The following is a 27475-nucleotide window of genomic DNA, read 5'->3' as shown; positions in this document are numbered from 1 at the left end:
TATATGCAGTTACATGTAGTTCATGTGAAATGAAAAGCTGTCTGCAAAGCCTTATGTGTTGCGCACTATGGACCTCTTGAAAAATAATCTGAACTTATCCAAATCAGCTTCAAAATGACCTCAAAATAAACAAAACAAACTATGCACTTTCATGTTCTCATCCTGAAAGAAGTGCATATGCTGTCAAATTTAAATGTTTAAAATCTTAGAAAATCCAAAGTGGATTTTTTGCAGTTAAATTGTGACCACAAGCTCGCATTGCATGTTTATTGAAAGAGTTTTTGGTACGTTTGTGAGTTAGATATAAAAAATTTAAATTTTCTAATGCATAGACCCCTAACTTCTCATTTTAGTTTGCCAATATGTCTCTCTGTTGACATTCAAGTCCTGGATCCAAGTTATTGGCACTGTACCAAATAATTTTGTTTTTGAAAACATTTTTTCATTTCTCTGCAGTGACTTTGACTCAAACGATATCAGATATCTTTCATTCAAAAGGTAAAACTGTTTATCAATGACACAAAGAGGAGATTGTTCTTCACTTGAAATTATGTCTGATAATAAGAAAAATTGGTTCATGAAATCAAGGAAGAATATTTTAACAAAGGAAGAAAATATGGCAAAACCAGCAGGAGATGAGTCACTTGGATTTAAGGATCTAAACACACTTGTTTTGACAATGAGAATAAGGACACGCAAATAAAGAAAAGTCTGTGTTTTATTTTATTATGAAAGCATGTGAAGGTTGCTTATATGAAAACATACAAAAATAAAAAATATATTTGTTAATGCAGAAATTGTCACTGTCACAATCTGGAAATAATTTTAATAAAATCTGAATTAAGCTCAAACAGATCAGCTGCCTTCCAAGGAGGGGAATGATAATAAAGCCGAATTCAGGAGAAAAAAGGATTTCCATCTGGGGGGAAGCATCATCCCTCCCGCCTCTCCTGCGTGCTGAAGGAGGGCTCCAGGGCTCCGACACTCGACCTTATTTTCACTGTTCTTCTGCAGCCAGGGTTTCTCCCCTTGTGCGAGCCTTCTCCGAGCAGAAAAAAAAAGGCATGCATGATTTTATACATGAAAGATATATGTAATTGGACAGTGGTGCCCTTACTATACATTTGCATTTCTAAACAGGACCTGTAAAAAGCTGTTTCCTGTTTCCCTTGGCCTTCCCTCTTGGAGACTTGTATTTGCAGATAGTAAGAAGCTTGACATCAAAAGGTGGAATAAATGCAGGTTGATACAGTTGTTGTAACTCACATGAATGTTCAAAATGCTCAAAACCTGCCAGAATGTGGCTCATAACTCCACATCATCAGTATAGCTCAGGCACTTTGTGGTAGCTCAAAAAAATATATATATACAAGATTATTTGGATTTGTTCTCCAATCTGTCTTTGTGAATTGATGTGGGCTGAAACACTAAAAGTAATACATTTAGGATTGTTAATGAAGCCTCTCTGACAATACAATATCACTTTTCATACAATATTTTTCATGAATAGTACCGTCAAATTTCAGTCAGGATTGTTTTATTCATCAAAGAAAAACACTGGCATAATTATTATTTTCTGTTAATCACTTCTTTCAGCTAAACAAAAACACCCCTAAAATACGCCAACCTGAAGATTTCAGGTTGGATATTTCTGAGTATTTTGTTCCTGACAAAAACTAGACATTTTAGACACTAAACAAAACCAACATCAGGAAAAAGTCATGCCTGTCAAAAGCATTTTTATTCCTTAAACTGTTTATAATTTTTTGCATTACAATAATAAACCTCAGTGTATTTTATTAGGACTTCATGTAATAAACCATTTAAAGTCAGTATAGTTGCAGTTGTACTGTGAAAGTCTTAGAAGTTTTTCAGGAGTATTAGTAAGAGAAAACAGACCAGCAAACACATGACATATCTAAGAAAATAGGGTTAGCTTATAAAACAATAACCTAGACTATAAACATTGATCAAACATTGGTCAACTCATCATCTCAAAATGATAAGAGCATGTACAACCTACCAAGACATGGCAATCCACCTGAACCTATGTAAAAGGAGACAATAGTCAGTGGTGTCTCAGGAAGAAAGTTTGAGGCTGTAAAAAGGATTGTTACTAGTCTACAGCATAAAACTGACCTTTGAGTGGCGAGACAAATCCCATTGCTGAAAATGTCCACAAGTCATGTTGGAGAAAAAAAAACAAATGTAAATGAAGGTTGTTTGGTCAGAGCAGACGCAAATCAAACTTTGTCTTACATGCAAAAAGGTTATGATTGGCATAAAGCTAGCCCTGTGCATCACCCAAGCTCAGACCACAGTGAAACGTGGCTTTGGCAGTGGGGATGATCTTTAGCATAGACTAGGAAGGTGGTCAAAGGAGATGGGATAATGGATGAAGCTTAAAGAAGAGTAATCCTATAAGAAACCATGTCAGGCACTGTAAAAGACTTGAAACTGGGATGTCACCTTACAACAGAGTTATGATCCGATGCATACATTTTTCATTAATACATTAAGTCAAACTCCATACTGAAATCCAGTTAAGAATTAATAACAAAGCTTGAAAATTGATCTTCATAGACTCTCCATCAAATCTGACTGAGACTGAGCTGACTGGCAATAAAAACAGTTGGGCAGAAACTATCATCTAAAAGATCTGAGTCTGGAATGAATCAGAAACAAGGTTCTACAAAGTGTAGAACACTAATCACATTCTGTACTTATAAGATTCTTATTTTTTCATATTTTTTCTTAGACTTCCGTGTAAAATGTTTCTTTCATTTCACAATTATGCGCCAGCTTATGTTGGTTTATCAAATAAAATCCTAGTGAAATATATTTAAGTCTATGGTTGAAACCTATAATAAGTATAAAATTAAAAGCTTTTCAACACTTTTAAAAGGTACCATTTTGCTAAAATGTCAAAAAGTCTCCATAAGTACCTGCCTAAAAGAATCTCCTCAAATACATGATGTACAGGCTTCCAATAGTCCTGCATGAAATTATTGGAGTTATAAAACAGGTTCAAGATGTGTATGTAAACTGAGCTTTCAGGAAGTGAAGAAATGTGTGATTCTGTGCACACATGTACTCCTGTCAGATGTGAAAGAGAATATGAAGTCACTACTGGTCATCTGACCCGGGGACAGGTGTGACCTTTTGGATCAGAAAAGCAGTTTTTTATGTTGACATGTTTTTTCTGTTATAAACAGAAAAAAATGGCTTGTTTAGATGGTTGAGTTTTGGTTTATTTATTATCAAAGTGTTGATGTGGCCATATTTAGCTTTTTGTCTATCTAACATGGTGTAATCCACACCAATGTCATAATTTGTCTGCATGTGTTGAAGTAACCAAATAGCTGTTGCTATGGACTCTTTTATGGTCAGAAAAAAAGACAATAATAAGAATAATAATCACATTTTAAACACAACAGATGCAAAATAAAATAAAAAATCAAATTAAGAATTTTTTTTTCTATTACTTCAAGGTCATCTGCATTGCAAACTTCTATGACATGTTAGATGTGATAGCAGGCTTCCTTACAGCTATTTCTAATATGTGAGGCCTCTTAGGATATGTTTCTATTTAAGAACTGATCTTATGAGGTTTGAATTCACTCTCTGTTTATGTCTCAGTGTTTATAACCAACTCTAGCATGAAAGTTAGCATTTTATGGAGTGCTGCAGACCTCTTGATTTTATGATCTTCGCTCAACCTTCGGTGGTGTACCTGTCATGCAAAAGTAAACACCTGTACTGTTAACCTTCTTTACAAGCTAACACCTTAAAAAGGAAACAGCTCTACCAGGCACTTGGTTTTATTGGTTGCAGGAACACTGAGGGGGTATGTGTGTGTGTGGGGGGGTCTCACCTCTACTGAGGTATTTCAAGTTCAAAGGCCAAAACAGTTGATGGACAAGCAAAGCTCTGTGACCTCCACCCTTCCACAGCTTGCCACACACAGCAAATATCAGTGGAGCTTACCGGCAACCTGAACAAAGTTTAGAGTTTGAGAGCTTACAGAGGTTAAACGTACCTCGGTTACAGTCACATAAGTGGGGAGGTGGGCTCCCACGCTGTCTGAAGGTTTGATCCCACAAAGCTTCAAATGAGCTGCTGTGGACTGTTTTACAACAAGGAATTGTAATGTCTGTATTTCCTTTGTTTCCTTTTTTAGCAAAGAAACCCAGTGAGTGAAATCTGATGTGCAGGCAAACAGAATCCCGAAATTAGATAGTATTTGAAGCTACTGAGCTCATCCTTATTCTGGATCATCTCACTGTCTTGATTGGTTTAGTATTCCTCATTATTTGAAATTATTATTTTATTATAATTATCTATTTTCTGACAATCGGATTTGGGCGTTGTTTTCTTTTTCTTTTTCCAAATTCCATTCAAAATGATTTCCTTCCTCTGCATATGTCATTTGTTATTTTGTTTAATAAATTATTAATAGTTATTTAAAAACAACAAAAAACAAAACAAACAAGCAAAAAAATAATAATAATAATAAAATAAACAGCATTCATTGTTGTTTGGTCCAAACAAGACAGATGACATCATCCATACATCATGGCTGGGATTTGGATTTGACCTCAGGGGAAAATCTTAGATCTGTACTTGCCTTCTGTGTCGCTTCTACCTGTCATCTTTCATCTCGTCGCCTTTCCCCCCCTTTTCATTCTTTCTCCTTTGTTTTCTTTTCTTTTTCTGCGTGTGTGCTCTTCTTGACATCGGGAATATCAGGTCTGCAAGTTTATTACGTTTCCGTGCATATTCAGCGAGCACGAAGTGGCATTTCGAGAGGCTTGGCCTCGCAGAGGTCTGCGATTCTCCCCCTCGTCCTGTTTGGATGGGTTTACCATCAGCGGGTGCATGGCTGCTGCCTGAAGTGTTCATCTGGCTCTGATTTGGGATCCCTCTGTTTCAGTGAGCCGCTCTAAAGCGCGTAAAACCCCATGGGTCTCACCCGGAGACTGTGACAGCAGCTTCGAGGATTTCTCCATTATTCACCGTATCACCGACCTGAAACGAGCATTATTTGAAGCTCTCTCCTTCATTTTCCACTTCTTTTTTTTATCTCAGTTACTTCTGCTTAAAAATAATTTCAACATAACTTTTATTGAGAAGAAGCTTAACATTGGACGCTGATAAACTGTCAAAAAAAATGAAGGGAAAAAAAGACATCTTCAAGACGAGCTTTGCTTGTGTCTTTTTATTTACACATATTTATTTTATATTTGAGTTTTTGGAATTTGATCTTCAACACTTTCAAGATGCTAAAATCAGTCTGTTACCTGCAATCTAATGCATTTAAAATAGGTAGAAAAATGTGCACAATTATCACCCAAAAATGTCTGACGTTACTTAATGAACATGCACGTAAAAATGACATCGACCTTTTAAAAGTACATATTTGTAACATTTCTCATTTTCGTCATGTCTGTCGATTTTTCAGTTTTTTTTTTTTTAAACAAATACAATATCATTAAAAAATGTGGTAAAAAATCGAGAAAGCATGGGTGCCGAGGTTTTTTCAAAATTTAAGTTTGTCGTATTTTTGCTTTTATATTTGGATTTGTCAATGTTTAATTATTCAATTATTATTATTATTATTATTATTATTATTATTATTATTATTATTATTATTATTATTATTATAGACCTTTAAAATACTTTCACCATGCAGTCACACACACGCACTGAGCTTACCATGCTCATGCACACCCACACACACGCACACACTCTCACACACATTGGGGGAGAGAGAGGATGGATTCAGACAGACAGGGGGAGACAGACAGACAGTTGTGTCCGCTGCTTTGTCGCAATCTTTACGTGTTTTTAATGTTCAATGGTGTAAATCGCTGTGATCAGGATGGAACGATCTGCATAATCAGCTAAAGACAGCAAAAACATCTGCGATGTTTTCTAAATATTGACAGGAGAATTAAGGTTTAACAGATCTATTTCCGAAGGGAAAAAAATGTTAAATGTGTTTTTTGAATAATGCATAGGATCTTTAATAAGGTAGTCCTGACAGGGCGAGTAAATGCATGAGAGAGGAGAATTGATATGGCTTCTTGTTTCTCATGTAAATGAAGCAGACTGACCAGACGGCCGGTCCACATTTATTCTGCTCCAAACTCAAAAATCAGAAACACCAGCCGCACTGGGATTTTTTTTACTTCGCTGAGCTGGTGTTGGGTTTGCCTCTGATGTGCTGTTTTGCTTGCACTCTACGAACTTAACATTTCTATATCAAAATTGTCCAGAAATGAAGCAATCGGTCAGACGATGTGTCAATTAAAAAAAAAAAAATTTAATATGAAGATTTTATTTCAACAATATTTAGCAAAGGCAGCATCAGCATCAAAGTGCATCTGAATAAACTGGGAACAGATGAAGTCATTATAGGAAACCAAAGTACATTATTCACAGATACGAAACAGGTAAACAAATTATAATTCAAACAGCTAAGGAAAATATAAACAGTAGAAGACAAAAAAAAAAAAAACACACACACACAAAAGAAAAAAAAAACATTTGTGCATTTGTAACAAAATCAAAAATTAACAAATGATTGAAAGGGTCTGATAAGAACATTCAGAATAGTACGGACAACAAGTATTATAACAGAAAAAGCAGCATTTAGCCAAATGTAAAAATTCACAACACTGTGTCCTCTCAGAAAGGTTTTCAGCAAACCACCCACCTGAGCACAACGTGAAGATCAAAAAAGAATAAAATATATATCTATGGATATAAAGGGACATATGAGAGAATAACACTGAATAAATACCTTTAAATAATAAAAACTCAGGTTTGTTAAAGCGACATCTCCCCTGTTCACAAGGAACCGGCTTAGAAACATGATGCTGGACGTTGCATCACCTGACGTAGGGCCTACATTTTATTTATACCTCAAAAGTTTGTTCATAAAAAAATAAAATAATGACAAACCTAATTGTTTTATTTTTATTATTAATACTAATCATATTATTATTTTTTTAGTTTCTGGATTGGCTGCTGTCTTGTTTGCAGTTCAGTCCCACTTATCTCGTTTAAGTTCATGTTGAATCGAAGCTGGACCCTTGCCACACCTCATTCCTCCTCTAAAACATGCTCTTTAGAATAGTTTCAGAAACTTCTACACACCTCTTTGAATAAATTTGAATTTAAACAGCATTGAACGTCGCAAAAACGATCGCCTCTTTGACTTCTGTTATCAGATAACCTGATTGGCGTTTCAGATAACGTGAGACCCTTTTGGATGCGGCTTGAGCCGCAGCACAGTGTTGGTAGGTAAAGGTAAAAGCTGCGCTCTGGCAGAGACCAGTTGGTCCGCAGGCGCCTGACTTGCTGTGAAACAGTTGATGCTCTGCTTGATCCCAGTGGTCAGGCTGAACATAAGAGGGCGCTCCCATTGCACCTGGCTGTGCTGCCCTATCCACCCCAGACACAGGCAGAGCCGGACGCCATGCTCCCATGTGTGATGTGGGGGTAAACGGTGCTGTCTTAACTGCTTTATACGATAGAAAACTATATATATATAAACGTAGGATGAATCAAATCAGCATGGAAATAAGAGCTGCGTGTGCTTGAAGATGCTGTAGTGAAAGTGCGCACTAACTTTATTGAAATAGAATAATGCGCGACGCCTTTTTCCTGCATCTCCAAGAGACGCAAAAGCGAGTGTCTGTTATTAGCTCTACTGAATGTAACATGCTTATCAATGTTTTCTTCAACCCACCAAAAATAATAATAAAATATATAGGCCTATATATTGTTTTTAAAATCAGGCACAGAGTACTCATTCTCTCCCAATTTAAATATTTTCAGAGCATAATCTCGCTCACAGTGTATTCTAAAGAAACTGTGATGCCCTTTTCATCTCTGTTTACCACAGCCTCAACATACAACTCACACCGTGCAGTCGTTAATATTACAGCCTATGAACATCTTAAATCCCCCCAAATCCTTCGAAATATATTAGTCGTTATCTCTTTATAAAGTTATATGACTTTTTCTCGAACACAGCTTTTATCTTTAAATACTTTCAACCCTGCTCATTTCCTCTGTTTCCTTTTGTGCTTTGTCTGGCATTGCGTGCGCTCGTGCATTCTCACGCGCGCCCGCCTGCGCGTGCGCGCGCTGCAGGGAATAACTTGTAATTCAATTTGAAAACATTAAAATAAATGTTTCTGACAACTCGTGCACGTGCGTCTTGCTTGCGACAGTCCCCTCCGTCTCCCCCCACCATCTCTTCAAGGAGCGATTATATGGGGCTTGGCCCTCCGTCTGAATGCGCTGTTTTTGTTTCTGGCAGCTCTGGTGATGGTCAACCACTTCCACGCGCCCTCGCATCCACGTAGCACTTTGCATTTCAAGCCACTCTGGCTTTCTTTGTCACATCCACGGGCTGTCATAGCCACAGGTTGCGTTGAATTTGCAATGCCACTCATCGATGCATGCCTATTGAGGCTGGCACGTGGACAGTTATCCTTCCCACTGAGAGGCGCAATTGAATGCTGGCAACACAAAAGCCCCAGACCCTGTCAGCCTCCCCCCTCCACACACACACACACACACACTCCCTCTTCTCTTTTCACTCAAGCATAGGCCCTAAAAGCATGAAGGCCTCCGTCTGGCAGCTCCCTTTTTTGATTTAGCCCGCACCGTGCTCAATATGGCCACTGATGGAGTAATGTCAATCAGGCCTTTGCATTAATTTGTAAACTGAAGTTGGCATTGTTGCAGGGCTTTGAGCGAGCGACTGGCTGAAAGCTGCCTCCATGCAAGCCTCAAATTACACCAGACTCTTTTATTATCTGGTAGCCCCCTTTAACTCCTCTAGCTCGCTATTTTCGACCTATTCATTTTTACAATCTCCTTCTTCCCGAGAGAGCAGATGCGTCGCCAATCCTCGAGATTCCTGCAGTCTGCCTCTCACACATGCAGCGATTGGGAGGAGAATAAAAAAAAATGCAAACAGTTTGAGCGATTTATTTATTTAGTTTTATTTCTGAGGAGGTGTGTGTGTGAGGGGGTCGGGGGGGGGGGTATTCTATACTGCAGATTCTGCATTGGTTAAAAACAGGTATCAGTGGCTGTCGCTGCTTGTGGACTGCCGAGGAAATGCCGCGTTACAGCACAACCATGTATTTTAGCAGCAGGGAGAGAGAGAGAGGAGAGGACAGTGAGGGAGGAAGGGTGAGGGAAAAAGGGAGAGTGTGATGGAAAAAGGTGGAGTAGAGGGTGGATGGGGGAGGGGGGTGTAGGGTCCTTACCATATAGGCTACAATGTAAGAAGTTTGAGTCTCTTCAAAGGAATATATGCTATTGGATCTGTAGAAACGCCGCATCCCGGGAGGGTAGGGGGTTTCATAACCTCTCTAACCTTTAAGTCAAAGGGCCTTGGAGAACATAAAATATAGTCTATTTATTTCATCAGCCGTCCTTCTCAAGCAGAACATCACGGAGGTCTTCAACCGGTGCAGCCTTAAAATAAAAACACACCGGAAAGAATATCTATCCAGCACAAATATGAAGCACAAGCACACACACACACACACACGCACACGCACACACACACCACACACACACACACACACACACACACACACACACACACACACACACACACACACACACACACACACACACACACACACACACACACACACACACACACACACACACACACACACACACACCTATACACACTCACACACATCAGGTATTTTTCTTAATCCAGTTAGGATTTCTTAAACAGTGCGAGTTTTCAGGTTCGTTCTCAGGCAATGGTCTCGATACGACAATGTATTTCTTTTATCTATTAACTCTGCATCGGAATTTAGCACGTTGACGTCGTGGACCAACAAATCCGTATTGTTTCAATCAGCAGAAGGCGTTCTGTGAAAGCTGCTGCCTGTGTTCGCAGTAACTTGGGCTCAGCACAGAGAGCTGTTTGCACAGAAAGTCTGTCTGCAGAAATGAGACAGACAGGGGTTGTCCACCTTCTCAAACAACCAACAAAAAAATCCTGATAAAAAGTGCAATGAGAAAGTCAAGTGTTTTTTTTTTTTTTTCTTTGTTTGTTTTTTCCCACTACAATATCCATCTGGGTATGGGGGGGGGGAACCTTATTTTGCGAGAAAAAACAAGTTCAGTTTGCTAAAGTTCTGATCTCCTTATAATGAGATATCAGAGTGATAATGTGGACACTAACACTCTTCTATAGAAATATCAAAACCATACAGCCAGAACCTCAAGAGACGTCCTGATCAGTCTGAGTCACGCATATTTTTATTTTTTTTTTGTTTCACATTTATTATTGTTATTTACGTGAACCCACACGTATTGACAACGTGTTCCCACAAGTTTGGTAAGAGATGTCACAATGGCATGCTGGTTCATCACACCTACACTCACAAGTCTTTCTTTCACTGGTGTGCTTGGTAAGAACAAATCTATTCATATTTTGCAAATATTTCTATGCGCATCTTCTTAATTTTGATTTGAAACATGAACACGTGTATGAAAAAAAAAAATGCACTGAAGCCTAAGCAGGTATTTCTGAGACGAGCTGAAGTTGCAGACATACTGTACAAAAGCAAGCAGCTCTGGTGATTTTTTGTTTCATTTTATTTTTTCCACTTTTTGAATGAACGCAAATATTCCAAGTTGTGCTCTATTCCGTCAGATCTGTGAGATATTTTCTTTATTGAAGTGTGTTGGGAAGCAACAAAAACCCGCGTGTATCGTGAGCTGGTAGTAAAAGGTAAATCATAGACGCTTTCATCATCCCTTTAAAAATGTATCTAATTCTTCATTTTAAAGGCAGAATTTTATTATTTTAACAAATACGATAGGAGCTCGGATCTTAGCATTTTATAGTTCAAAATCAATAAAACCTATAACTTAACGTCTAATAATTAAAGGCACTCTTTGGTCTGAGTTGTGTTTCTTGTTCTTTATTATAACCTCTTGTTCTGAGCATAAGAAGAAAAAAAATATATGTAGGCCTATATATATATATATATATTTAGACATTTTCCCACTGAATCACCCAAGTTGAACTACGTGAACTTTATCAAAGTCAAAACACCGAAGCTGCGCCATCAGGACAACTTCATATTAATTTTCTGCTCCCGAACTGCGGTATTTACTCTTAATGCGTAAAATATATATTCACCGGTCCAAATACACAGTTAGCTGTGATAATATGCAGGTGCCACTGTATTTACGATAAGCTCTGGTCTTTGCAGATTACAACAGCAGCCCTTGCGCCGTGCCAGCTCATGTGTTGCTGCTACTGTACAGTTCTGCGTAAAGGAAGCGCTTTAAACAAGCTTCTATTGTCGCAAAAAAAAAAGAAAAAAAAAGTTTTTACTTTATTTGCTTATAATCGGTCATTTAATGTGGCTGCGTGTGGCACAGATTGCCGGGCGTTTCGTCGCTTCCGTTTCGCTCCCGTCAGAAAGTCAAAGTTATGATTTTTAATAAGTTGTCAAAGCGATCGCAGAACTCGTCAGAAACGCAGCCCTGGCTCCACTTTTGAAGCGGCTAAAATGCACGCCGGTTCGTCTAAATGGTTGGAGTAAAATAAAGCGGAGTCGCTTTTGTGCTGAAACTGCATATATTATATTTAGTTTAAAAAAGAAAAAAGCAAAAACAAAAACGCTTTTTTTTAAGTGAAGTTGGGGGGGTGAAAGCGGTGGAAAAACGTGCGCCAGTGCCGTCGGTGTTCGCCCGCTGAGGCTGCCCGCTCCCGCATTAACTTTCACTGTCTTCCGTCTAATCAAACTCTTACTTTCCGCTGTTCGTAATTCCATATTTTCAATTCCTGATCATTACTTTCCTCTTTTTTTTCCTACTTGTATCTATCCATCCCTCCCTCCCTCCTCTATCTCCCTCCCTCCCTCGCTCTCTCTCCGGAGCCTCTCTCCTTTGCTGAATCTTATTGATCCAGAAGGCGGCTAATTAGCCCTTCCCTTCGTGCCTGTGTAATGAAGCACATGCGCACTGAATTAATCACAGCCATTTTTTGCAGGAAACTAATTAGCAGGAATAAAGATCCAAAGAGTTTTTTCTTTTCAATCATCAGATCTCACTTTCACCTCTTCCTCGCTCCCTCTAACACAAGACTCATCGCCTGCTTTGCATCCAAATTATTTTTATATCGCCTTTAACAACTAATAGTAGCCTACCTACTTCGGTTTTTTTTACACTCCGCAACAACAATGATCTTTCTTTTGCCACCCTAAGCGCAAACTGACCAAAAGGAGACTGCCTTGATGGGATCTTTAGCTAAATCGTCTCAATACTGGATTAAAAAGCGAGGATCACAAAGCGGCAGCGAGAAATTGTAAGTTTCAACTTTGCGTTTATCTCTTTTTTCCCCCTCTCTTGTTTCCACGATCCTATTCTCTTCGCTGTGTGACTTATCTGAGCCACTCTGTCTGTTCGTGGGGTTTACCGTCTGGCGGACCCGGCTATATTCTCGCTTTTCGAGCGATGACCGGCGATCACAAGTTCATTTTCATGCAAGATACTTTGCTTTTATTCTCGATCTCCTCTTTTTTTTCTTTTTTTTTCTCTCTCAATCATTCGTATCGTTACCTGTGTTTACACGAGCGGTCCGTCCTCTCCTCCTCTCATGAATGGAAGATAAGAAACGGGCAAGACAGCGATCCACTCCAGAGCAGTTGATCGTAGAAAAACACGGTTTTAAAAACAGATTCGTGTTTTTGTTTTCTGCGCTGGGATCGGGGAAATGGGCATGGAAGGCTAATGGTTGTTAAGAGACGTGTTTTAGAGCACAAATGCAACAAGGAGGTGGTGGTGGTGGGGTGGGAGAGAGCTGTGCAGAGCGGACGAGGGGCAGCGGCAGCTCCACATGAGCGCAGCCCAGGGAAGGAGCTCCAAGTCCAGCCTGTGGGTCCGTGGGCGTCCGGGAAAGCAGGGGGTGGGGGGGGAAGCTTCTCTCGCTTTCTGCTCTGTTTTTCTGACCAGATTTGACACCTTCCACATCCAGAGAGTTTCGCCACCGTCGATTTCTAATAAAATCCTCTTCTGGTTGAGGACAGTTTTGTTCTTCTCCGACAACGTCTCTTGTGTGAAATGTGCAATCCCTCCGCCCAGCCTCAGCTCCGTCAGCGGCACACTTTTTCCCCCTCAAACACTTTCTCCGTGTTTTAGCCCCCTTTTTTTTTTATTATTTTACAACAGCTGTTTGCCTCCTTTCGGTGATGTTTTTCACTGGATTCTCGCTCATTCACTGACGAAGTCACATGCAGATCGATTGACAAGCGTGTGTGTGCGTGCGTACGCGCGCGCGTGTGCGTGCGTGCATCTGGGGGGCTCGGCGTTGAGTTGAATGTGGTGTCGGTGCTGTTGATGGGGTTGAGAGGAAAAAAAAAAAAAAAACGGAGCACCGGGTCTCCTGCGTGACAAGAGCGGATCAGCAGGACCCCGCACACGGACAGGCTGCGAGTGGGAGCTGCGTGACGAGGGGATCAGACATGTGGGTTCAGGGAAGAGACAGGGAGGCTGGCTCTGCTGCCTCGAACTACACTCGGCTACCGACTCTGACTTTCAAGGGAATATTTCTTTCTCGTGAAGAGAAAACGCAATACTGCCCTATACATCTGATCTTAGGATGTCAGGATTAATGCAAAGTAACCATCGGGAACTTTAGATGGCGGTCCAAGCTGCATCCGCGGGTCGCTTTTAGTTACAGCATCAGTTTATGTAAAAAAAAAAAAATAATAACAATGAAAATCAAAATAGAATAAAACACCAAAATACGCAAAATCAGAACAAATGCAATAGGGGAAAAAAACTGGCTGCAGTGGGAAAGAGGCCTTTTTTTGACAATAACCTCACACAATAATAAAAAAAAAAATAAGTAATTAAAATGCAAAAATTGGCATAAACGTAATATAAAAACATTGCTTTCGGAAAGGAGGGTTCAAAGTACAGTCAGATGAAAAAAAAAAGTAGAACGATGATTATTCTTTTTTTTCCATTCCAGAGAAAAACAAGTAAAAAAGGAAACCTTTTTTTTTTTCTTTTCTTGCATGAACAGAGACAGTGGTAGGATATCTGTACTGTTGGGGTAAAAGCTGAAGGCTGAGGGGAGTGAGGTGGTGGTGGTGGGGTGGCAGTTGTGAGTGTGTTTGCGGGGAGTGCAAGGGGTGTGGATGTGGGGGTGGGGGGTTAGGTCAGACAGCAAGAAACAGGGGGACAGGGGTCATAGAGTGAGTACAGAGATAAAAAAGAAAGAGAGGAAACCCCCTCGCAAACAGCCAAGAGGATAATGGGGAGAGAGTTGGGTCTGGCTGGGAGAAAAAGGCTGATCTGAGTTGTTGGTGGGGCGTTTGTATTTTTTATTATTATTATTATTTTTATTTTTCAGAGCAAGTAGAAATCAAATGACAAAGGGGGTTCACTATTGTCAGCATCTGTGGGATTACGGATTTATTTATTGACGAAAGAATCAGAAATGGTGCCGGCTTTGATAAAAATTAATCACCAAGCTGGGAGAGAAACTCCATCTACAAATGAAGAGGTGGGGAGGGCTGTTAGGGTGGGAGAGCAGAGAGGTCAGATAGCCATGGGCCATGGAGGAAGAGGTCAGGTAAATAGATCCCTGCTTTTCATACAGGAAAAAGGAGTAAGAGGGAAGCAAAATTCTGGCTCTCTTAAGAAATAAGAGAAAATGACTTTTCAGAATTTGGTTCTGCCTTCTTTGGATTTTCTGACACTGGCTTTTTCATTACATCTTCATTTGCCTGCAGTGGGAACTTCAGATTGCCACGATCAGAAACTTATAGATGCTCCGTAGGACAGGAATGCTGCTTCACCCCCCCCCCCCCAAAAAAAAAAAACAAAAAACAAAAAAAGACAAACCACCAATAATCTCCCTTCCTGCACTGTTTGACAGGATAGCACTCCTCTCCTCCTCCTCCTCCCCATCTTCCTCCTTCTTCTCTCCCTCCTCTGTTACAAAACAAAGACAGCAGAAAATGTTTACTGTCATTGCACCTGCCTGTTTTTTTTTTTTTTTTTCCTGTCTTGCCACATTCTCATATTTATGTTTAATTATAACAGTTCCAGGAAAAGGTGTGGAAATGTCATGGGCTTTATTTTTTTCCATGTACTCTCTTTTCACAAAATGCATCCATGTGTTCTGTTTGGTGTTGGTGGCAGCAGTTCCAGAATCCTTAGCTCTGAATTATTTTCACTGAATTCCAATTAGACAGTGATGGTTCTCAAAGAGGCATTTGAAAAAAAAATGTCCAAAATAAGTTTGTTTTTTAAAGTTCACTTGTCAGTCTTTTATTTGTTATAGTCAAATTTTATTTAAATGCAATTTAGCAACGTTCTGGTGCATTTTAATCTGAGGGGGGAATGAAATTACTTCTCGTTCATGCTTCCCTCCATTTTGGTTAATTTTGTCGTTGCATGTTTTAATTATTTATTCTTTTTTTTTTTTACATACGTCCATGTAGCTCACATTTTTTGAAGAAGCAGAAAAAAGTGCATGTGACATTAGTCATTTTTACTTAAAAGACGAGAGGAGCTTTGTTTGCAGCTCTTCTGCATTTAGTACTTGCGTTAAAGTGCAGATGTGAGGTGTTGTAGCTGCTTTTCGTGGGGAGAGGAACGTGGTTGTTGTGTTGAAACGTCAGTGCCTATTGATTCGGCATTGTCCACCGTTTGCATTTGACCCACGTCTGTAGCAACATTTGATGCGAGGCATATTTAGAAAATTCAGATGCCATTTAACTGTCTGAGTGGGAACAGAGCGTCCAGCAGTTGGGTAAATGAGATAAAGGGGGGAGCCGCAGTCGTCACGGATTGGCTTGCTTTTTGGTTTGGCGTGAGACAGAGGAGAGCTGGAGGGGGGGTAACACAGAGAAAGGAGAGACAGCGCCTCTGGCTGTCATAACCCCTTCGCGTCCACACACACACCCACACACACACACACACACACAGACACACACACACACACACACCTACACACACACATCAGTGCGCCTCGTTCTTCCTATCTCATTCTCGGCATCTCTGCATATTTCTCCTTCCTCGACTCCCACCTCTTCGTGTTCGAGGAGGTGGGAAATCGGTACCACGTCTTCGGTCGGAGGGAGCCCTCTTTGGGTGAGGAGCTGGCTGGGAGCATACGTGGAATATTCAGCAAAGAAGCAGTGAGAACTGCATGTAGATATGTATGCACAAAGAGGAGAAGTAAAGAGTGTGTGTGTTTTCTTATTCATTAACACAATTGTTTTAATTTCCCATTTTGTTTTCTTATTTATTTCCAATATCCAAATAAATTGCAGGTCGTTTCCAATTAGTTCCCCTCTTCCGAGACACAGCATCATAAAATGCCTCTAATTGTGTCGAGTGCGTATTCTCTGAAACCCAAAAGCCAGAGCAGGCGTCTTTTCTCCACCATTAGCCGTATGGATGTTTAGATGAGTGCGACTGACAGACACAGATGATGGGCTTTTCATCTGATGTATGCTTTTCAATACGACCGACTCTTCCAGTCATGCTGCATCTGAGTCCGGCAAATACTCGTCACGGCTGTCAGAACGGGGTTCAAGCTGCTCGGGGGCGGGGTTGTGCCGGTGGGCCCGGCTCAACACTGTGAGTGGGATGGATGCGATGGTCAGGTGTGTTTATGTAGGCATGCTTACAGTGTGAATGAATCCTCCACCTCATCCTTAATCCCAGCAATCCAGAGTGTCCTCTTCATCGGCAGAGAGCCCCCTGTCCTCTGCTTGTCTCTAAAATTCCCTCCTCCATGTTTCCTTTAGAGTTTGCCTCTTTTTTTTTTAATTCCTCCTCACTGTCGACTGTCTTTTATCTTTCTGAAGTGAAGTTGGCGGGGTTTCTTGTGGTTTGCTCTTTCACAACATGTTATCGTGTTAACAATCTTGGTTAAATCATTGTGGTAGACAAGATTTATGACTGAGAACATCCACATGTGTCACAGCTTGCGTGCGCAAGCGCACACGCGTGTGTATCTGTGCAGCAGCAACGTCCGGATTTATTTGTATGCCGACATTGTAAATAAATCAGTTTTCTTTTAAGTGTGCTATGTCAAGGTCTTCTCATGGCATTGTTGTGGTTTTAATCAGTATTTTGGCAAGCTTACAGGAAAAAGCTGAATTTAGGTGTCATGCAGCAACCACATTCTGATTGTCTACTAGTCGTAATGTGAAAAATAGGTGAAGCTTAAAAGCAAAAAAATGCTTTCTTTTTTTTCCACCCTTCACTCGTGGATACTGTCGAGGTGACAGAATGGGGTTGAACAATGTGTGAAATATTTATTTAAAAAATAAAATTCTATTTCTTTTCTAACAATAAATTAAAGCTGTTGCATTGAGAGAAAACGCATTATAATATGCTCTTGTGTCCTTGAGTTGAATGTTACTTCTGGAGTAGATTTATTAGTATGGTTGCAAATCAAGCTTCTTAGACAGTTCTGTTAGAAGTGTTACGAACTCTGTTTTTTGTTTTGTTTGTTTTTTTTCTGTTTTGCTTTATTGACTGTGAGTCAAATTCCTGTGTGATGCAAGTCCATCCATGACTGGCAGCGTTCTCAAGGTGTGTGTGAGTGTGTGTGTGTTGTGGTAGAGCAGTGTGCTGACTCTATCCTGTTTGAAGCAGCAGGAGCAGCGGTTAGCTCTCGTGCTCAGAGATGTGTCTGCGGAAGCTGCATATGCCAGTTTGCCGGTCAGGCAGAGATGACAGCAAAAGCTCTGAGGGCTGCAAAATTAAAACGGAGCTGCATCCCGGCCACCTCCCACCCTCTGCCCCCATGCTGCTCCTCATAAGCCCACCCTTCTTTTTGGACCCTGGAGGCCAACATTCCACCCTCTGCGCTGGTGCTTATCATCACAAAGGACAGAATGCATAAAACATGGAGGACGCTTAGACAGAGGCTGCCCAGGTCGCCTCTTTCTCCCTACGCCGAGCCGCGGAACAATGTGCGGGCCCCTCTGGCCTGTGACTCTGACGACACACACGCCATCTTTTTTGTCCTCCCCCTGTTTCTTTGTCATGCTCTTCCTCTTCCTCTGTGTTACTGTGCTCTGTGGAGTGATAACTGCCCTTGCATTGTTTATCTGTGTCTGTGAAATCTCCATTGTGTAACCCAAATGTAAGTGTGTGCGAGCGCGCGCACGGCTGTTTGAGAGAGTGACAGCTTTAACAAATTGACACTGCCACAGCTGCATTGCTCTTGCTTTCATGCTTCGTATTATCTGTTGCTTTATGAATTAAAATAATAATAATAATTTGGATTTTTATATTTTGAGAAAAACAGTATTTTTCATACGTGAGACAAAAATTTGACTTACTTTATAAACCTTTGTAAACCTGTAAGAAATAAGATATGTTTTGAAGAAGATGGGCCATTGCAGTCAGATTCCTCATGTTTTTTAGATAACCTCTATTATATTTTGGCGGGTCACTCAGTGTTGCAACGTCATGGTTTGTGTGCATGTGTGTGCATTTACAATTAGATTTTGACTGTTCCAAAAATTATTAAAAGTAGTAATAACAATATCTTACTTGCAGTATTTATATAACTGTTCTGTCACAACCTGTGGGTGCTTATTATTTTCAATGAGGCAGATAGACAAATAGATTGTATTATTTCATGTTGGGTGGGTTATCATTTTGTTTTGTGTGTTTTGCAAAATCCAGGCCAGAGTTCAGTTTTTGACTTCACATTTACGAATCTAAACTTGCCTAAGCAATTTTGGTTGGAATTGCTTCAGTTTTTCCAGTCCCCGTGTGTCTGATAAGCCACGGCTGCAGGAATGCACTGCTGGGATGTGCTGGACCCCAGCAGGTCTGTGGCACTTCCTCTCTGTGTACCTCACAGCTTATCCTCCCCAGGATTATAGAAAGAAGAAAAGAAAAGGGCGATGGCAGGAGCACTCCTTCTCCCTCTCACACACCCTCTTTCCCATTTTTTTTTCTTAAACACACGCACAAAAATCTTAACAAAAAAATTAATTCACTTGCAAATGTGTAGTTCCCTGTTTGAGGAGAGAAAAGGAGACTGGGAGGGGCATGTATGGAGAGATGAGGAGAAGAAGGCTGTGATGTGCTTTGGTATGAAGCTGAGGTTCAGTCACTGTCTCTGGGTGGCCACAAAAACAAACTGACCTCTACCAAATATTTATAGATTATCTTAGGAGTTTTGTTAAATATATATTTTAATTTTGTAAAGTAAATAAATAAATAAATCTAACTAGTCGTAGTTATGTGCACTTTGGAGCTGCTGTAACAAGGCAGATTGTGCAGGATCTGGCTGTCGCTCCTCTATCTTCCCCTGAGGCATCTGATGCTGTTGGCTCAGTGTCGTAGGCCACTGATCTGCCAGTAGTGAAGGGGTTAAGAAGCAAGGATAGCCCTCTTTTGTCTCTGCGGCCCTCTTTGCCATTGTTGTGGTGGAATTGAGCTCGGTGCACCTCACTTGACCACAGCAAAGCAATAAAATGGCCTCTAAGTGCTGCAGCCTCCATAGTCCTCTGAAGTGTGCTCTCTTTCAGCTTCTGCTTCTTTATTTCTTCTCTTTTCCTGCATCACTGTGCAATGTGTATGCGCTGCATGCCTATATATACTGTACATCCTTGTGTTCGCTATTATACGTAGTTATTACTCATGCAAGGCTAGTCCGCGTGAGAATAGGCTCATCCTTTTTGAGACGTGCACACATCTGAACAGCGTTTTAGTTCATTTTATTTGCTTTTGTAGCAAACACAGAATGCACATAATAAGAGAAGATTATACCAGGTTGTATTAGAAGATAGATGCGATGGTTCTGTTAGCACCTGCAGTCTTGGGGGAGAAAAAAAAAAAGGCTACATTTTTAAATAACACCTGTGAAAAATGCACATATTTAATATTTCTATGATTAAATTCAGCAGAGTGCTGATAATCTTGTATATATATTCAGTGGAGTGTTTCTGGCTCTCATGAATGCCTGTAAATATCTGCACTGATCTGACCGACACCACCACCAGATCGGCATTATAAAACTGAATGAGGATGTCCCACTGCTATGTCCGGCAAATAAAAGATAGATGATTTGCAGATTTATACACCCCAGCTTTAAGCTATTGGTCTATGTGAGTATTTAAAAAAGAATAATTAAGATTACCATTGGACCAGTGAGACCAACGTTCTCCAAATAATCCAGTTTTTCAGTTTTAGAACAAACTGCTATAAGGCTAAATGTTAGTGCTTTTGCGTCTGATTGCACAGATGATTGTTTATAGCAGAGTTCCACCTCTGCAGACATTGTAATTAAAAAGAAGATATACTGCATGTGCGCCTGTCGCCATCCCGCCCCATCTCATCTTGTCAAATAAGCATCTAGTGCTTGCAGTGAGCATGTTGGTGGATTTATGAAAGATTTCTCATTGGCTGAATTATAATTGGCACCGTCCGGAGCGTAAACCATTTTTGCCAGGTGTCATACAGGCCGTATTAAATGTTACGCCCTGCTGCAATTAAAGCCATATTTCCTCAAAGCCACATTATATTACACCTTTATGTTTATACCGAGAGGGAGTGGGTGGGGGTCTTTTTTCCTCCGTTTGTGCTTCAGTCTCTCCCCCTATTCTCTCTTGCGTTTCCTTTCCCTCACAGAACATGCCTGGTTCTCAAGCTGGATCCCACCGTACCAGAAACAAATGTTGTTTTTCATTTTCTCTGTGTTAAATGAACAAACATGAGGACTTCAGTTCCTCATAATAAATTGATTAGAGAGCAGAAGGTTCCCATGCAGCAACACAAAAACACAGCTATTTGTGTATGTAGCCCAAGGAGGAGGATGAGGCATCCTCTCATCTTCTCCTCACAAAAATACATCGATTTAAAAATTAGATGTATATATTTATCCAGTGGCTGTAATTCATTCCATAGCTGATGTTTCATTAAAATGAATGAATAAATTTCTGACACCCCGCACTCTTTGACTGTTTTCATTCTGATATCCAGGACCACAGAGCTTAGCTTGGACCAATAGGCTGAAGTGGGGGGTGAGGGAGATCCCAAGGGGCCGACTGGGGGCTAGACGGTCGCAACAGACTGGTGACCTCGGCTTTGTGACGTCATCTGCCTTGTCTGGTCACCATGGCGTTCATTTTCCCCCTACTGTTTAATGAATGAGGATGGAATCCCTCGGCTAGCCCACACTGTTATTATTTTTTTTTCTCATCCTTCTGCTGAACGGGGAGTCTAATAGATGCCTAAGAAAGCGTTATCCACATTTATTATGGTGGCTTGGGTGTAAAGCATCCCCTGTATCACCTCATCACCTGCTGCATGGCCACAAGTCTGCTGTGGCTCAGTTTCGGTTTAATTAAAGACGACATTTTCCAGCAAAGCTCAACGTTTGACATTTCAGTTTTACACAGGTGGTAACAAGTGCTGTATATGTATTGTCAAGTGAAGCGATAAAACAATACGCACGCTGACCACACATAGGAAGTCAACCTGAAGTAAGAGCGAGGCTCAAAGCGGATACTGGCTGTTTCAACAGTTTCTCTCCTCTCTTCGCGTGCTAAGTGCCAATCTTTTGACCAGATATGCCCTGCTTTTTCCTTCCTCTCTGCTATCATTGCACATCTGCTCATGAAGCACTTTTTTTCTCCCCCTCCCCCCCTGAACCATTGTAGGTGGCTCAGAACCAGCAGAGTAAATGCAAAAAGTTTTATTTGAACCATATTCTGTTTTCTCAATTTAGTTGTCCTTGTTTGTCAGACAAGCTTTTTATAGGAGGAGGGGTAAAAAATAAAGGCTCCTATTACAGTTTGCTTTTTTGATTCATCCAGGTGTTTCCTCATGTTGGATCATGCCCTGATAGGGAACAACAGGCAACAGGGCAGGTGAGAATTGAGTGTTTAGCTTTGTGGTCGATGGCATAAAAACGATAGCTCTTCGTTCTGTGGTCTTCCTGTGCCAAAACCAGAGCTCAGAGAGACCTTACTGCATGCAAACAGGTCTGGTAAAGTTGCTCTCTGTGCTGAGGATTAACACAGGAAGCAGCCCTCGTATGCTGCAGTAGACCTACGCTTTCTCACTCCTAGCGGTGCCAGGAGCAGGACGAGTGTGTGGATTACACAGTCTTTGTTTACACTGGAGAGAATCTGGGTTTTGTAGGGAGGGAGAGAAAAGAAGGAGGGGGTGGTCAGGGCAGGGGGAGGGCAGGCACCAGTCTCATCACTTCCTTCCTTTCTTTAAGTTTTCTCACGTTTCACTCATGAAAACAACAGGCAGGAGGAGGTTGATGAATCCTGAAATGCACACATCTGAAAACAGGAGTTAATTGGTTACTGGTTGCAGCCATCATCTTGATCTTCTCCTGTTTTCCACCTGGCAGGGTGCAATTAAACAAGCCCTTATGTTTTGATCCTGATCAAGACCCAACTTTTATTTCTCACAGACCCCTAGCTTTGCTCATTATGCACACATGCACAGATGTTTAGCTGAAGATTTTCAAATCATCAGGAGTCCTTTATCATATTCCGCTTACTTTTTAACACAAACATATAAAACAACAAACTGCCAGCTGCACTGTCTCGTTGCACCGTGTGGTCTGGGGAAAATGCACTTTCACATGACAGATGGGTATGTGGGCATTCAACAGGAAGCCTGGCTGCAGTGTTTCACAATCCCTCTAGAAACAAGAACTGAGCTGCTGCACTATGGTGTGCCTTTTTTTTCTTCTTCTTTTTTAAATAGATGCCAGCTTGCCTGTAGTGGGTACAAGCACAGGGCGGAGGGAGGGGGCATCCCCTGCATAAGTGGACCCCTGAGACCTCCTGGAGGGGTAGAGGTGTGGCGAACGTCTGTTTTTGGCATGGCTTGTGTCAGCGTGTTTAGCGTTTGCCTGTGAGGGTATTTATATGCAAATGCTAAACAACCTATTGGGATGGCTAATTACAGCGGGGTCTTTGTGCGTGCCAGGCACTGAGAAGCAGGGAGTTTCTAACACACCAGGCCTGGACTTCCCCTGCTTGTTTACTCATTGTCTTTCCTTATTACCCCCTCATTGACACTCCCCTTTTATGTGGCTGTGCTGTTTGCCTGCTTGCTGGCTCCTCCCCTTGTAGTGCTGGAGTTAATGTAGCAGATTAAAGAGGCAGCACTCTGGCCATGTTTACTTCCTCTTTTATCTGGTGGCCGAGCTCCGCTTCACTCCGTAGCCATCCTGCCGACAGCTTTGGGCTGGCCACCACCCATTTAGGCAGGCTTCAACCTCACAGTCCTCTCACTCTCGCTTACAACTAATGCTCGGCTAATTACTTTGGGTGATAAAAAATGCATTTAGGTCAGGTTCTAATGCGATGCAAATTTATGAGCAGGCAGAAGCAAATATTAACTTGTAGAGTGACGGATAGTCGCTGGATGGGGGACAAAGGTTCACCTGCTTCAACTGTCACATATGAAAATTTGTGTTTGCTATTATTGTGACTGGTGTGTTTGTTTATTTTCCACTAATTTTTTTGTTTGTCGAGTCAGAAAACTGATGAGCTGGGACCTTTTTAGCTATTAATCCTTTCTGCTGGAACCAGTGTGATGATATGACTGCATGCAATAAGAGTTTGAAATAAAGGGGAATTAAAAGTGTGGATTTGTTTTATGCTTGTACTGAATCAAGAGGTCGAAGATGAAAGTAGATCACATTTTGGAACAAAACATTTTGACATTTCTGTAAGACTTTTGTTTGTTGAATCGGTGATTAAGTTTGTCAGTATTCAGGCAAGCAGAACTTTCTGATTTAGGCTGCTATTTGAAAAGGACAGCAAAAGTCTGGTTTTATAATCAATCTGTTTGGGTATAAAACTACCAAATTTGGGCTGTTTTTGAACCACTTGTGCATTTTCTTATTTGCCCCCGCATTTTTGCTTTTCAGTCTTTTCCCATCAAAATAAAATAGATTAACTGCAGATATTTATTTTAACGCCTTCATTACTTTAGGAAAGTAGTTGTTGGAGAAGAGCTAAGCATAATAAGAGCTCCTGTTTTACAATGGTTTCTTTATTCCCCATTATGCTCTAAAAACTGTTGAAAACATAGCAGCAGATACCAGCCCAGCTGCATTCCTGAGAAATTATTTGTCTTGTCTAAAACAAAGAGAGGGGAAGAGAACAAAGCTCTGGTTTCGTGTTTCTTCTCAGTTTGGTTTACCACCTAAGTTTCAGAGTTGGTTCCACGTTTTGCCACCACTCGTGTGCCTTTCCGTGCTAAGTATACTTTCGTTTGACTTGGGCTTCCACATAAATACATTCCTATATATACTTATAAATATGAGATAGGGGGATGGGAGATTGTTTGACCAAAGAAACCAAAGTGGATCAAAGGCCATGTGTGGGGAAGGGCTACCTTCTAGAAAACAGCTGCCCCTTTCTGCCTCTGCCTCTCACCCTAGCCTGACAGCAGCTAGAAATATGAGGCCTCTCCAGACCTCTGTCCTGGGAAAAAAGGGACAGAACAGCATACATCCACTCTGAAAAGCTTTTGTTTCATCTCTCTCTGTGTCTCTCACTCTCTATGTCTTTCTTTCTCTCTCTCTCTCACGCAGACATACAAAGAAGAATGCACGCTGTTTTGTCTTTACTCATTCACTCATTCCGCTACAAATAGAAATGTTCATTTCAAACATACTCCTCTTGCATATCTACTACATTATTATTTGCTTCCTTTCTCCTTGCTGTTTGTTTGTCAGTTTTACTCATTGTTTGCCTTTTCATCCCCTCTTTTAACTTCTGCATTGTGGTTGCTCTTTTAGTTTGTCTTTCTTCTTCTACACTTATGTTCTCACCTTTCCTCAGCACATTTCCCCTTTTCCACATTTCTGGGATTTCTTTGCCTCTTCTTGGCTTCGCCGGGATGTTCAAACTCTGACAGACTTGAGAAAGGCATTCAGCTCCCTAATCCAAGCTCCCTCTATCAGAAATGCTTATACGCATGATTGTGTGACCCCCAGAAGCCCAGCAACATCTGCAGCAGCCTATGCTGAGACCCCCTCACTCCCACACCCACTGTGCCCCCTGCCTTTGAGCATTCACTCACTGCCATTATTTTATTGTTTCACTTTTTTTCATGCCTGCTACCAGGCATTGCAGTTAACCCTCTGCTGCTCAGGCCAGGCTAGCTGCAGTCCTGCACTCAGGAGCAGAGGGGAACAGAAGAGGAGGGGGCTTGCACAGCTTTTTCCCAGGAAAAGCCCCCCTGCTAGTCCATCTGGTCTTCTACATGCAGCCCTGCCCCTCATACTGCTGTTTACTTGTGCATTCCTCTAATAATCACTGTGCTCATCTACACTTTTTTCATTGCTTCCTTTGAGGGTTAAATCATAGCTGCAGGAAATTTGATTTTATTACACAATGCATGGGTTTGAACATTTTGATTTTGTCAGACATCATGAGAGGGAACCACAAGTAGATCGGATCTGATCTACCTGATCAGATCAGGTAGATCTGATCAGGTAAATAAGTTAAAAAGTTAAAATAAGTTAACTTTTTAACTTATTTAAAAAAGTTAAAATAACTTTTAAAAGTTACCTGGCAAAGAACATTACCAGATCTTTACCAGGTAATGGCTAAAAATAGATTTTTTACTGAGATGGTGTCTGTGTTTGGAAGCATGAATTACTGCTAAAGTACAACTGACAAAGTAAAATTGTGTCGAGCTGGAATCCAGCTAATTTATTTTTTGTTGTTTTGTTTTTTTCAAAACTGGCTAGTTTTTTCATAGTGTTGCCTATGTACTCATTCTGCCATAACAATACAGTATCTTGTCAACATCTGGGACAGGTCTATATTTCACTTAAAGACTGATTTGGCAGCATTGGATAAATTACTTTAAAAAGTAATTAGCTATAAAATTAAGTTATTTCTTTGAAAAAGGATCTGATTTAGTAACTAAGTTACAATAAAAAACTAAATGAGAAAGCATCGAGAAGACCAGCAAACATGTTTAAATATGTAAAAGCATTTGGATCACCCTCTTATTAAACTATGAAATTTATGTTCAAATGTGATGTTGAGTTGCTCTGTGAGATTTAAGTTCCTTAATAAGTAACAACATTGTTCTGGGGGCATAATCCACACCTCACGTTGCCTTTTATGTCTGAGAGAAATATGGCATCTGTATTTCCACTTACAGAATCCTTTGAATTACCTGGGTTCCCCATTACCTTGTCTGCCTTTCTGTTTATGTGTGCTCAATGTGGGCATCTGTTTGTATGAGGTTACCAGTATCTGCTCACTTTTTGCAGGGTCATGGGTGTGTTGGAGCCTATCTCCAGTGACCAGTGAGTGACACACAGGACAAACAACCACTCATAGCTACCAGCAATTTAAAATGAGCAGTCAAAATTACATTCATGCTTTTGAACTTTGAGTTGGAGCCAGAATAGCTGGAGAAAACCCAAGCATGCATGGGGAGAACACGCAAACTCAAGTCTGTTTCATTGGGACGTCCTTGCTAGGAGGCAACCATGCTAATAACTGGCTAAGATACAAAGACATCAAACTTTTAGGGGTTTCACCTTTTTACTTATGAACAAAATGTGCTGTCTATCCCTTGGTTTATGCTCTTGAAACAGGAACCGTGGGAACAATATTAGAAGGCATAAATTAAGACGGTCTAAATTTTGATCATAAAACACAGTTAGGGAACCAGTCTCATAGTCTTGCGGAGTAGGATCTAATGTGGCTGGGGAAAGCTGTTTGTTTAATATTAGCAATATATCAGTAGCTCATATGGTGCAAATCTTTCTTATATTTGTCACGTCAAAGATGGAGTATGTTTAAGTGGCTGGTGCCTTGACAACCATGAAGTCAGAGGTGGGGCTAATTTGCATATTTATACGTGGATATTATGAGTTAAGTCATTCTGAGGGATCTTGTCTTAGGAAGTTTGAAAATCTAGCATTGCAAAGCAGGAAAAAGTCTGGATATTCAATGTCCATTCACCGCATGCACATTGTACGTATGTCCAGCACACCACAATGTGTCTCATCTATTGTCAGAAGTCATTAGGTTTGAGTTGCAGGGATGGATGTTGAGAAGTTACATTGTGTCATATTTCATTGTATCTTGTATACTCCTTCAAACAGACCCTCTCAGTTGAGGTTAGAACAATGAATGTATACATTTCTATAAAGCAGCTGGGTGAATACAAATTAAATTTAACAGGCCGTTTATAAAGTTGATATTTCTCCAACAACCCACTCTTTTAAACTTATCCAAGCTGTTTTCTGAACACAAATTTGCCTTTTTGACTTTACTTCGCACAACGAATCTTGTACCCTCAAGATCCGTTGTGCCTTTCTTGTTTAAACATGTCTTTGATTGAATTAATGGTAAATTGCAGCTCCCTCATTGCTATGTCTAAAGACATGTTTCAGGATTTCACAATGGTT

At 40.7% G+C, this 27475-nt stretch overlaps 1 protein-coding gene and 1 long non-coding RNA gene across 3 annotated transcripts in view; one reads left to right on the top strand and one right to left on the bottom strand.

Moving 5' to 3' along the window:
* The window catches only part of zfhx3b (zinc finger homeobox 3b), a 222404-nt gene that overhangs the window by 73810 nt on the left and 121119 nt on the right, over positions 1 to 27475 (top strand). Inside the window, exon 1 of one of the 2 annotated variants that reach the window (XM_055036976.1) lies at positions 11594 to 12373. The exons of the other annotated variant lie outside the window; for it this stretch is intronic. The gene's annotated coding sequence lies outside the window, so the exon portion shown is untranslated. Of the gene's footprint in view, positions 1 to 11593; positions 12374 to 27475 lie in introns of those variants that run through there. 2 annotated transcript variants of the gene reach the window in all.
* Positions 506 to 14893, bottom strand: LOC129364389 (uncharacterized). Its single transcript, XR_008606433.1, has 3 exons — positions 12628 to 14893; positions 2140 to 2166; positions 506 to 2047 (listed from the first exon to the last, which is right to left on the bottom strand). It is a non-coding gene; the product is annotated as an uncharacterized LOC129364389 (long non-coding RNA).

The sequence above is a fragment of the Poeciliopsis prolifica genome, unplaced genomic scaffold (assembly GCF_027474105.1).
Source record: "Poeciliopsis prolifica strain line A6 unplaced genomic scaffold, Auburn_PproV2 SCAFFOLD011, whole genome shotgun sequence".
Lineage (NCBI taxonomy): Eukaryota > Metazoa > Chordata > Actinopteri > Cyprinodontiformes > Poeciliidae > Poeciliopsis > Poeciliopsis prolifica.
The sequence above is the reverse complement of the archived record's forward strand: the minus strand, read 5'-3'. Positions and strand labels throughout refer to the sequence as shown.